Source organism: Felis catus, chromosome C2, assembly GCF_018350175.1.
Source record: "Felis catus isolate Fca126 chromosome C2, F.catus_Fca126_mat1.0, whole genome shotgun sequence".
In the NCBI taxonomy this organism is placed as follows: Eukaryota; Metazoa; Chordata; class Mammalia; order Carnivora; family Felidae; genus Felis; species Felis catus.
The window spans coordinates 60,616,069-60,629,679 of record NC_058376.1 but is presented as its reverse complement, the minus strand read 5'-3'; the positions used below and the strand labels follow the sequence as shown (position 1 = coordinate 60,629,679).

General features: G+C 41.6%; 1 protein-coding gene across 50 annotated transcripts in view; it reads left to right on the top strand.

Moving 5' to 3' along the window:
• ZBTB20 (zinc finger and BTB domain containing 20) overlaps positions 1-13,611 on the top strand; it is a 789,483-nt gene that overhangs the window by 736,807 nt on the left and 39,065 nt on the right. The gene's annotated exons all lie outside the window — the stretch shown is intronic.

Genomic DNA, 13,611 nt, shown 5'->3' with positions numbered 1-13,611 from the left:
GAAGAAATATTAGGTAAGACGAATCATCCCTGTTCCTCAAATAACATGCTAGCAGTTAAATTAAGTGCTTCTTTGGGCCAGTTGGAAGAACTCATGAGGAAAGAAATCCTGTCTTGTTCTCTGCTGGATCCTGAGCACCCAGCAGAGTGTTTGACCATAGTAAGTGCTCAGCGAATAGTTGTTGAATGAATGAATGAATGAATGTGGTGTGGGAGAATGGAGCAAAAGCAAGGGTGTATGGTGTTTGTGAGCATTTTGCCCATTTGTGAAAGTATAGGTACTGATTTTTTATCAGATTTTTTTCCTTCAGCAGACCTACGAAACAAAGTGCATTGCAGATACCCTCTGGTTTTTATGCTGGGAAAACAAAATCCTTTTCTGTTGGATGTAGGCTGCTACATGTTTTGATTCTAGTAACAATATGGCAGGGTTAAGGTCAACTTTGTAGTATAATCTGGTGCCTTTTTTTCATAGATATCATGAAAATAGATACTTATTTTCAAGATGCTCAAACAGATGATTAGGCGAAAGCTCCAGCAAACCTTGAAACAAGAAAAAGGAAAGGTTTTCCCACTCCCACCTCCCATTACTGTGCCATCCTGCGGAGTTTTCTGAAACCCCACACCCTCCTCCTTGTTTCACCCTTTTCCCTGGTCTAATCCTTGTCTAGGGAATACAGTATGTGCTGTCAGTCTAGCAAGGAGACAGCTCTTGAGAAATCCACCCCCTACACAGTGCTCCCAAGCACCTCTCACGGGACTGGCATGATTTGATCAGCAGCAGACAGAGCTGGCCCAGGGAAACAAGAGCTTGGCTTAGAATCCCAGTGCCCTCCTGCTGGAAGGGCCCTCAAGAGAGTTCTTCACACCCGGCCTCCCTCAACTGGCTGGACACTAGAAGAATGTGTAGGAAAACAGGCTTCTGGCTGAATGAATAGAGGGTTAAATGAATGAGAGATGAGTTCACTCCTCCAGAGTCTCCACCATCCCACTTGAATAGAAAGCTAACTTTGAAGCCACTCTGTTCTCCATGGAACGATTTTGTATATACTCAGCTTTGGAATTGGAATATGGTTGCCATCTGTGGCCAGTGCATAGGACTAAGGAAGCTCTGGGGTGGGTAGGAGGGGGCCATGAGGGAAGAAAAGAGACACTTAAAACGAGCTAATGATCTCCTTTGTGTTGGAGTCTAGGTTTCAGAACTTCAGTCCTGTACTTCAAGAACAAAACACCAGTGTGTCTTAGACCACACCAGGCGCCGGTACATCAGATAAGACCTGCGCTGTGTGGTGTTCAGCCACTGAGCCTCAAGAAGTTCTGAAAGTGAAATTAAAGGAGCAAACTGGGGAAACTGAAAGGAGTAAAGGCTTAGGGAAAAACACAGTCACAAGGGCTCTGCAGATATGTGTCTTTGGGGTTACGGTAGTTCAAAAATGAATCTACTAATTAAAGAGTTGGAAGATGCTATAAATCCCAGGGATTTAAGGATCTTTAGAAGAAAGGAGATACTTCTCCATACACTCTGAGTACATTGTGATCCTTTGGTAGAATCCAAGGGTGCAAGTGACCTGGCTATTGAGCGTCATTGTGCGTTTAAACGGTTGATTGAGAGTTACCGACAGCTCTACTAGAGGCGGGGGCGGGTGGTCTTTTAAAACAGAAAAAAGCTGTTAAGCAATGCCAGTAAGACCTGAGAACATCTCTGAAAGGCAGTGAATAGCTCACAGGGCTTCCTCGTTTCCCTGGTATTATCTGTTGTAAACTGTTGGTTATGGTGCAGAATCATGTTGATAATTTATATACTGAAATGACATGCCAGAGACTAATAATTAAGCTGAGGATATGCACTGGAGGAAAAAATTATTACAGAAAAGTTAACTTTGCTTTTGAAAAAGGTTAGCTAATCGGTTAAGTACAACATTGGAAGGCAAGTATTGTTATATGAAGTTTAACAGTGGCTCTGTATCTCAGGTGTGAGAAATTTACAGAGTAGGGAGATGGAAATCATTTTGGCCTTGCAAGGAAAGAATCTCATCAGGGATGTATGTAATACAAGTTTAGAAGCATTGACAATCCTAGGCATGCACAAATCACTTTACGGAGCACAAAGTGACGGCCCCGCAGTGCCTTACACTTGGTGCATTAGAGTGGTTGAATCAGGAAATATCTGTTGGCTGCATGAACTCTGGCCTTGACTCCCGTCTGCTGTTAGGAACAAGATCCACAACTGTGACTCAGCTACAGTCAGAATGTTAGTACTGCCCTAAAATCTGTCTGGTATACAAGTTTCTTTTCCTAGGATCCCTACATGCCTCCTTATTCTATTTCTCCTACCACATCCCTGTGAAGCATAAGAATCTTCATTTTACAGATGGGATAACTGGTCCACCTAAATAAATAAATAAATAAATAAATAAATAAAATTAATTCTTTGTCTTTCAATATGAAATGATTCATAATCATTATATGCCCCAGTTCAATGTACTGTTTTTCCACATTATTTTAGGTTTCCCAGGAAAAGGACATATTTTATCTTTCTCATTATTATTTTTAATTGGTTTCCAGAAAAACTGAGATAAAAACAGAATCTAACAAATATCCCATGGAGATATTTGGTGTTCTCTTTTCTTTTAAGAATAAATGAAGACTTTCTCTGCTCCTCTCTCTCCTGGCTCTCTGCGCAGATAGTCAAAATCCCATGCCAATTTTCAAGCAAATAAGAGCTCATTCTAATAGCTAGATCACGGTCCCCTCTGTTGAGGAAATGGCCTTATGAATTCATGTCTGGAACCTACAAAAGTTACTTTGGTTATAAACCTTACCAATTTTACCCAAACATTTATAAACAGTACTGATATCTGACCTGGTTGTAAGTTCAATAAAAAAAAAATTATGCTCAGCATGTGAAAGGCCAAAGAGAAATCTAGTGTCTTTATTCCCTCTGGTGACCTACACTAAATAGCGCGTATTTACTTATTTACTTTGTAAATGAGGACACCCAGTGGCCGCCAAGTGAAAATATTCTAAACAATCTCTGACACTGTTTATGCAAATATACATATCCAGTTATCACAACTGATTGATAGAGATCTCTCTAACATCTGTGAGCAAGCAGTTTAGCTTCCCTAAGTCAGGCAAGGGTGGTGGGACTTTAGCCTGATCATTTTTAGATTACATGAGAGACTGATCGTCTCTTCTCACCTGGGGTTTTAAGGTATGGCTCTGCTTTGAGCTCCACTGACTCCTCAGCCGACAGGAGGACCTAATGAGCTGTCTTTTGGGAGAAATGGAATCCAGGAGATGGGGACAGTAAGGCCTGTGTCAGAAATCATAAATGATTGAGCACAGTTTGTGAGAAACTCAGTGAACTCATAAAAAACCAATTGCCTTAGACCTTAAATGTGTACTGAAAATAGAACTGTGGCTCTTTCTTGATGAGAGGCAGTAGAGTAATAAAGGAGAGGGAGAAGAGTATCACTCAAACTTCAGAGACAGAAAGACTCCCTGGGACTACAACATGCAGTACCTCAGAGAAAAGGTGTAGCCTGAAGTTCCCATTGATATTGTCAGCATGTTCAGGAAGTTCGAGACTTGACCTAACAAATGCTCAGTTAGGACCTACTCAATGTAAAGAAATGTGTTGGGCAGTGTGAAGGTTCAGTAATTTGTAGTTGTAGCTGTAGTTATAACAAGGCAGGGTACTAGCCTTCGGATGCTTCGATTATTCTCGTAGACCCAGACAAGCACAAGTGAAAAGAGACAGTGGTCAATAATATACTAAATTAGGTAGTACATGTGTAAGAAGTTCAGACTTATTTCTCAACATTCAGGTGGAAGAAACATTTCCTTATTTCTTTTTTTTTTTTTAATTTTTTTTTAACGTTTATTTTTGAGACAGAGAGAGACAGAGCATGAACGGGGGAGGGTCAGAGAGAGAGAGGGAGACACAGAATCTGAAGCAGGCTCCAGGCTCTGAGCTGTCAGCACAGAGCCCGACGCGGGGCTCGAACTCACAAACTGCCAGATCATGACCTGAGCCGAAGTCGGCCGCTTACCCGACTGAGCCACCCAGGCGCCCCACATTTCCTTATTTCTAAAGCAAATTAAACCTGTCACTAAAATAGCAAGAAATTCCATGAGGTTTCAAGGCTCCTCTCCCTTCCCCAGACTTGTACAGGGACTTACAAAATCTAGGGAGAGGTCAGATCCTTAGTCCACAGCAGTCTCCGTCATCAACATTGCTTGTCTACATGACAAAGACCCTGGTCCATCTGACTGCTGGGCACTACTGCTGTAGCTGGGTTTAGAGATGCCCCTCACCCTCATCTTTGCCCCAGGTGCATCACTGCTCCTGTCAAGGCAGTACGCTTTTTTATGTCCATCCTCCAGAAGTGTACCAAGAAATTACCCCAACTAGAGTTGTATGTAAGCAGAGACTTCAAACTTTATAGCACCTTCCCCCATTTGAGGGGTAATTATTTTTCTCCCCTGACAGGCCACCTCCGTCTACCTCCAAAGCACCAGCCTCACCCTCCTCACCCTAGTAAGGGCCTAGCTTAATTCCCTTAGAGGGCCTAGATTCCCAAAACAAAGCTCTCCACCTTGGGGCTTTGTCTTTAGGACTGTGAAGCCACAACTTCCTAAGACAAGAGAACCCAGAACTATGTACAAGCTTAGCTTTTCTTAATTGCCTTATTGCTATGAAAGTTTTCTCATTCAGTGGGGAAAAGAAAAAAAAAAAAACAGAAATTAATGTTTCAATCTATTACCTCACCAACCAGTCGGAACTAAGAAAAGAGAGAAATTAAGATGGACCCGGCAATCAGAGAAGGGCTCCACAGAGAAGGAAGAAGTTTTTATAGGGTTCTCAAATGGTCATAAGGTCTGGTAAGTAGAGGAAAGCACAGAATTTCAGAACTCAGGACAAATTCAGCAGAGGAGAATTAAGAATAAGCTCTTGCAGTGCATGCAAGAGATGGCAAAATGTCCAACTTCTTCGATTAGTTCAAAGATTTTATTTGGGGAAAATGGGAAAATAAGATCCAACCAGTGAAGTGAGATGAGATTATTAGAATGTTACCTACAGCTATAGAAGACTCTTACAGCTTAATATCTTTTCTCCTATGACAGGTAAATAGTACTAAAATATTATATAAAAGAACACATAAAGTATAATAAAAATAAAATAAAAATGAAGTATCTTACTCCTCATTAGAATAATATGAAGTATGCCTTCTAGTTCCTTTATTTATCCATGTCTCCCAAGGTTTTGAGTTCCAACAACACTTACCTAGGATCTTCTTCATCCTAGAAGACTTACATCTTATTCTTTCTTAAGGAAACTCTGTGCCTGGTTTCAGAATGGATCGCCCTAGCTGGGCTGTCAAGAGGTAGTTTCAACTACTTGTCCTAAACATCAAATCCCCTCTGTGCTTCTAACTTTTCTAGTAATCCAGAAAAATAATAATAATAATAACCTTTTTCCTTGGCTTTTCCTTGTTGCTTTGAGATAGAAGGCCTTCATTTTTTCAGTAAAACAATCTATCATGGCTCAAGCCCATGCCCTCTATAGAGAAACACTGTAGCCCCCTTCTACCAATACACAGAACTGTGCTTGGAAACCAGTTGTCACATTGGAAGTGACTTATTTTTTCCCGGAAGACATAAGCAAAGAGAACATTTGATCATTGAGCAAATCTGAAGACCTGCTTCAAAAGCAGTTTCAAAACAGTGCAGCAACAGAGGACCAAAGGAAGTTCTGTGGATTGGGAAGTTCTGATTATTTGAGTAAAAAACAGCTTTTTTAAAATGACACTATGGGGTTCTGTTTTCTCACTCATTGAAAGTCAGATAAAAGTTGTCCCAAAGTCAAAAAATTAATTTCTTACTTAACTATACTTTAACACCAGTTGATATTTTCCAAAGGAATGCCATTCCTAGGAGTTATTCTGGATCTTTGAACTCAGTCAAATTAAAAATGTGTTTTTCCTTTAAAATAAGTGCAGGATGATATACAGATCAAAAGAAGAACAGATTAGTAAGTAAGAAGATGCTGGTTTCTATATAAACACTTTAAAATTTTTAATTTCTTTTCAAGCAGAAGAAAAGGACTGAACTTATTAACTGTACATTTGAATATAAAGATCCTTCTTTAAGGCCTATCCAAAGCCAAGTTCAAACTGCATACTTTAACTGTGAATGTAAGTAGATCCCTTTGTTCATTTTTGTATCCCACCCACGGATGCAGCATCTCTGTGTTTTTGTTCCCCAGATTTAGTGAACAAAAGAAAAGGTTACAATAGGGCAGCAGCTAAATTTGTAAGGAAAGAGCTTTATAAAAAAAAATCAAACTCCTAAAAGGTGTCTCAAAAGGTTTATGATATAAGAGGATTTAAAGGCATCAACCTCAGATTTCAATGACTTTCTTCCTTAGTCCCAGCAGGTCCTGCCTTCTCAAGAAGAAGTCATTTCATTTCAGCGTTGGAATGAGGGCATAGGTGTCTTTCAGAATGTTGTCTAGAATTATAGCTGTCCGATGCCTTTGTTCCCAGAGTTAAAACTTAGCTTTCACAAGCTGTACTATAAGAGAATAAAGAAGGTGTTTGAACATTCAGTGTTTTGTTCCACTGGAATCAGATGCTCAAAGTATAGAAATTCACAAAGCATGTAGCTTGATAATACCCCAAGCTGAAGTTTTAGCTTATATTTAGAATTGGTTGCATAAAATTGATGTTCAATTACTTCTTGATTGTTTGATTATATCCTCACCTCATAACTAAAGGGATTTGAGTTGGCTTAAAAGAATACTCAATACATTAGTAAATATGTAGGTAAATATACTTACATGTAACTATAAAAAAGAAATCAGAGTTGAAGTAAAATAAGGAATTGACACTGGAATGAGGCCAGGGGGTAAATTTGACTTAGAAAAGCATACCATGAGGTCCCATGTAGTTCTGAAAATTTGACCTAAATTTTGATTCTGAGCTCCAGGTACGATTTTCACAGGGTCCACAAAGATAAACATAGAACCAGCTTTTCCTGGGCACTGAGGTCAGGGAGAAGTTGATTGATGAGTATACGTTTCAAATATCAAAGGTCCTTATGGATGAATTTCTTTTCACTGTTTTAGATTTTAGATCACCTGTGTCCTTATGGATCCATTTCCAAGAGGGTTTTCTCAGTAAATGTTTCACTCATGAATTGGTGAATATTCAGGTGACCCCCAGAACAACTCCATCCATCAGTCAGTTGTATTTGCAATGTTAGATGCATAATCAGGCATTTCTCAGTCCCTTCTTGGAGGTAACAGCAGAGTGAATGTGGAATCAGGCAAGCGAAAGGCCTGGGCTGTCCGAGAGAGACTGTGAGAGCCTCCAGAGCCAACTCAAGAGGCTTCCATGGGACTTTTCCTTTGGCCCTGGAAATCCCACCGGCAGTATCAGTCTCTTCCTATCCTTCAGACGAAGCATGAAGCTCTTGCTTTTTGGTAGAGTGAAGAGAGGGGAAGGACGGCAAGAATGGAGACTCAGTCCAGATTTGGGAATGGGCCTGAAGATCACAGAGTATATGAGTTACTAATTCACAGTTTTTCCCCCTTGTTCCCCATACTTGAAGCTTAGGAAAACTTAAGGGTGTAGCAGAAGGAAAAAAGGGAGGGAGGAAGAGAGAGACCGGAGAGAGGGAGGGAGGGAGGGATGAAGGAAGGAGGGAAGGAAGGAAGGAAGGAAGGAAGGAAGGAAGGAAGGAAGAAAAAGAAAGAAGAGCCGTCTGTTTGAAGTACTACAGGGCTTTCAGGTGAACTCTACCTTGTTGGCTAGATTGGAAGTACACATTAAGATTTTTAAAAAAAGAAGTGCGTGTTAAGTTTGTATTTATTCTTTGTTCAATTTATACCACAATACCTCATTTTTAACAGTCCAAAAAACATTAAAGGATATTTCCTAGTCCTTATATGGATTTGTGTTAACTTTCAAAGGGGATCCGCTTTGATAAAAACCTATAGTTGGCTTCACCAATTGTCAGACTATATAGCTCTGTTCTATTCCTCCAGATCTCAGCTAGTGTTAGTACTTTATCATCTATATTTCTGTTCTCTCTTTTTTTTCTCTTCCTTTTCAATCCTATTTTTATTTTTGAATCATTCTCTTTGGAAAGGTAAGTGCTGTCACTTTGGCTAAGACTGTGGCGTTGATCACATAAAATAGCATCCACTCAAGTAAATGGGAAATATCAGCCTGCCGGGCCTGCTACCTCAGATGCAGTCATGAAGGCGACATCAGTTTCAGAGGCTCTGATTACTGAAAGTAGTTAAGAGCAGCCTGAGGAGAGATACTTGATTCTCGATTCATGGGTCTTAATTTGAGGGGAATACAGACCTCTTTGAGATTCTAATGAAAGACATTGACCTATCCCTAAGAAAGTAGAAACATGCCCATTCATGATAATATGTGGATACCCCTAGAGCCCACACATACACTTCCTAAAGACCTTTCAGTACTTAAACTGTGCTTCAGAAGGAATGAAAGTTCCTTACATGTATGAATGAGAGTTCAAGGAATATGAAAGACATATCCAACTATGGTACTGAGATCATAAGTAGAATGGTGTGTAAACACTTCAGGCAAATTAGTAAGTTGACTATCTCTGTCCAGCTAAAATAATAAGTGGTGACTAAAAAGTAAATACAGACTGTTCCCAACATTCATAGGTGGTATATTCCTGAAAACAGTTTGAAAATCTAATTTCTGAAAGTTGAACAAATTTTTAATGCTTTAAGAGAACAATTTGTTACCAACAGTAAAAAAGAAAAAAAAAAAGAGAGAGAAAAAGAGAATATCCTCTAATGGTTCCTGTACCTTGGGCTTAGACAATCAGGAAGGTAGAGGACAACTCTCACTGGGAGACAAACCAAAGCACTCCCTTTACACCCAGGAGTGGGTGCATAAGGCAGAGCAGCTCTCTTTCCCATATGCTAATGACCCTCCCAGGGTCCACATCCAGGGGCAATGACAGCTAGGATATGCTAGGTGTATGGAGCCAGTGGTAAGTGATTTCTCCAGTGCTCGCAGCCACCCTCCAAACGATGTTGACAGGCTGGGTCCCACGACCCAGAGGCCATCCCACAGGACCAGCCAAGAGGGTTCCTGGCTGCGTGCAGGATAGAAATCAAACGCGAGCCAGGAGGAGGTGAAAGCAGAGTTTATTGAAGGTAGAAAGAGAGTGCAGGTACAGACCCAGTGTGTGGGAGACTCGGAAAGGAAAGGAGGGAGTCTCATCTTCACTTGGGGCCTGGGGATTTTTTATTGACGATTGTGATCTGGTGCACATGTCCTCTCAGTCATCCAGGAACTGGTCAGAACAAGGACAGAGTCCAGGTGTCCATCATAAGCCACTTACTCCCTGGAGCCAGGGGGTGTTGGCGTCGAGATGTCTAGCGCCAGTGGTCTGGAATATGCACACGATGACCTCGCCTGGTCAGTCCTTAGATGTTATCTGCTGTGCTGGAAGACTCCAAAGAGATCATGAACTCCTTGTCCCTTACAAAGGAGGACATACATTAAGGCATGTGTAGGGCAGAGATGCAGGTCCTAGCAGAATAGAAGTGGAAAAGGGAACAAAAAGCAGGTTTTTACGGAGTCCTTCAGTTTCCCTGTCTCACAAAGATTGTGAAGATGCCCCTGAGATAGAAAGAATGTGTTGGGCCGTCTGCTTTGGATGGTGAAGCCCGTGAGGAAGCAACCTCTGCCCTCCTCAGGCTCAGCAGCTCCTCCCCACCCCGGCACATACGTGAACTCAAATATCCGAGGTCTTGGCCCTGGCAGGGGCAACAGATGTAGATTGGGGAGGAAGGGACCTGAGTGACCACATGCATCCCTGTTTTCTCAGGAGAAGAATCGGTCTTTCCTAGTATGACCAACTTGGTCAGTAGCACCAACACACGGTAGCTTACGATCACCACTAATCACCTGATATACAAAAGAGAAACTTCAACACAGTAAAAGTATCAAGGTGCGAGGTGGCAAAGAGTGTGATATAAAAGCCTGGGCTGTGGAGGCCTGGCCACCCTAGCCCTATTTTGTGAGCTGACCCACTTACCTCATGTGAGCCTGCTGGCCCAGATTGAAAGCTCAAGGGCTTTTCGGCCCTGCCATTTGACTTAGACGTGTTGACTTGACCGAAATTCATGTTGGTTTTAATTTGAGAGCTGGTGTTTCCTCCCAAATCACAGAGACTTCAAATTCCCATCTCCCTCTATAGCACCTCACCCTTGCACTGGTCTGATTTTATATATCCGGGGCTGAGAAAGGACTGGATTTCACACCTAATTAAAGGAGATTGTATTGCCTGCTGTTTCCTTTCTTGTTCATTTTCCCTTGTGCACAAGCAGCTTTTTATTCTCATGCTAAGTCCTGTCCCCGAACACCCGCAGTTTAAGAGACAGTCAGGAGCCTGGTTCCTACAAGGCAGAGCCAGGCCCTCCATCACCTCTTTCACCACAAGCCGATTTTCCCTTCGGTGCTCGCCCCGCTTCAGCCCCATCCGTATTGTGCTCGCTCACAGAACACAGTCATTCAGAATACATGACCACTTTCTGTGGTAGGATGCCTTGTGTGTTTCTAGTGAATGCCATCTCAGGCTGACTCTATATTTTTACTCTAGTGGAAAGGAGGTCGGTTATTATTTTTAAACACATAGAGAACCATTTTTATCAACTCTTCATTTTACCCCCGCAGTTCTATGTTCACACCATCGTGGGGTATTTTTGGGGTGAGGTGGCGTCCCCAAATATACATAATCTTTGGAAAGTTGTATGGTTTTGTAGAGTTAAGAGGGTGGTTGGTGGTTTTTTGTTTTGTTTTGTTTTGTTTTGTTTTTGAATAGCCCAAATGCCTATTCAGTGCCAATCTAGGAAAGAATGGAGTTAGCATTTTCACACCATTCCTTCCTATACAGTCCCTGAATAACCATCTAATCAAGATTTGTTTTCAATGGGGAACAAATCTTCTACAGTAGACTATTTCAGATTTATTCCGTTGGAATCTATACATTAATGCCCATTGGATGAAAAGGCCTGCTTCACAAAAGCCTGGACATTGCCTTGCTGTGGCAGAAACTTTTTCCCACTGTATTAGTGTTAAATATAAAAGAAAGCCTGGGAAAGAATTGCTTCAGCATTGTGTGCGGGAGGAACCAGGCGCGCTTGAATGGAGAGGCAGGGTCCCCCATAGCATCTGTACCCGTATCAGCAAAGCCCATTCAGCCTTTCATGGCTGCTTACTGCAGTGTGGGACCAGTGCACTCAGGGAGATGTTTAAAAATTGTGTCTATAAAAATCCAACTAGGCTCGTCAGGTCAGGTTGTACATGTGTGCAGGTTGGAGTTTGTCACTGTGGTCTTTAACGAAGTTGGTTGACATTACTGCAGAAACCATAATTCAGACCATGTAATGGGTTTTTTGTGATTATCTCCATAGGGTTACCTGATTGTTTGGATAGACTCGACCAGTTCACTCAAGCAAACAGTTGGAATTTTTCTCATGAGATTGTGTGTGTGAATGTGTGCAGTGTGATGACAGCTTTTGGTGTTGACCATTTCCCTCTGTAAAGCAACCTTCATCATCACTCTCAGTGTTTTTATCTTTTCTTCTATGTCTTGAGAATTAGGGTGGCCTTAGATCTTTAGGCGATCCAGTTTTCATTCTTCAGAGATCCAGTGGTATGCAGTGGGAAGAACATCAAGGGTGTGGGTTCTAATCCTAACCCTGCCTCTCACTAGCTGTGTAAAACCTAGGCTAAGTCATTTAAACACTTTGATAGCCTCAACTTATTTGTACATCAAATAGTAGTAATAGGACTTGTCCTGAAAACATATAGGATGGTTTTAAGAAAATACTAAGATATTATATGTGAAAGAGTTTTGTCCATTGTGAAATGCTACATGATATTATTATGATACTTGTGGTAGAGTTTCTTTCCAGAATTAATCAGAAGGAAGACACCTCTTCATCATAAATGGCAAATCTAGTGATATGTCTGTGACTGGTGCTATGAGCAAATGTGTGTTTAAAGAGTATTTTCACCTGGGGCGCCTGGGTGGCTCAGTTGGTTAAGCGTCCGACTTCGGCTCAGGTCATGATCTCGTGGTGCGTGAGTTTGAGCCCTGCGTTGGGCTCTGTGCTGACAGCTCAGAGCCTGGAGCCTGTTTCAGATTCTGTGTCTCCCTCTCTCTCTGCCCCTCCCCCGTTCATGCTCTTTCTCTCCCTGTCTCAAAAATAAATAAACGTTAAAAAAAAAAAAAAGAGTATTTTCACCTGTGTGGGAAAAAGTTATCTAATAAATCCATCCTACTTAGAGATGGTGATTTTATCAGAGACTCGGCCAGTTTTAGTGCTCACTGTTAACTTAAATAAAAAAAGACCTTAGTGATAGTAAAATTATATGTAGAAAACTCTACATTTTGGGGCACCTGGGTGGCTCAGTCAGTTGAGCATCCGACTTCAGATCAGGCCAGGATCTTGTGGATCTCGCTGCTGTCAGCACGGAGCCCGCTTGAGATCCTCTGTCCCCTCTCCCTGCCCCCCCTCTCAAAAATAAACATTGAAAAAATATATTAAAACAGGGGTGCCTGGGTGGCGCAGTCGGTTAAGCGTCCGACTTCAGCCAGGTCACGATCTCGCGGTCCGTGAGTTCGAGCCCCGCGTCAGGCTCTGGGCTGATGGCTCGGAGCCTGGAGCCTGTTTCTGATTCTGTGTCTCCCTCTCTCTCTGCCCCTCCCCCGTTCATGCTCTGTCTCTCTCTGTCCCAAAAATAAATAAACGTTGAAAAAAAAATTTTTAAAAATATATATATATATATATTAAAACAAAGAAAAGCCTTACTACATTTTAGTGTAGTCTTACTACATTTTAGTGCAACTTAAAGATGTCTTTAAGTTAGATTACTGAAATCATGTTGAAGTCCCAAGGCCTAGAAACATGAACACCGTGCTAATTTATGGGTAGATATAGAAGTAACTGAAGGACACATTGGACAAACCTTTTCATGCGGCTTTACAGTGGACCCATGGACACCTAAGGGCCAGACTTCATTTGGGGCAAAGCATGCAAATGCAATGAAGCAGGTAAGAATGTGAATTCTAGGGCCAGACCACCTGGGTTCAAATGCCACTCTTTCACCAATTGCCTAAGTGGCCTTGAGTGATTTTCTTGATTTCTCTGGCCTCAGTTTTCCCATTTGAAAAATGAGGATAATAATACTACCTATGTGATAGGGGTTGCTGTGACGATTCAGTGAAATGATATGGTAATAAGTGGTAAGCTTTTAAAAAATAAATGCTTTGTCGTTATCATGCTCTATGTGCATGGAGGACTCAGCAAGGTCTTAGAATTTGGTCTGCTGACTGATTTCCTGAACATTTCTTCCTGGGTTATTGGGGCCTTCCCCTAGGGCTCTATTTTGTATTAGCACGGTTATAGAGGGTTCACCATGATTCTTGAATCTGGCAAAGACCATTTGTTTTACAACAGTGAAAAAAATAGAAACTGTAGCCCAATACAGTATTTTAGGCACATAATAGACCAAATGGAAGCCAGAACAAGAAGGAATTCTCT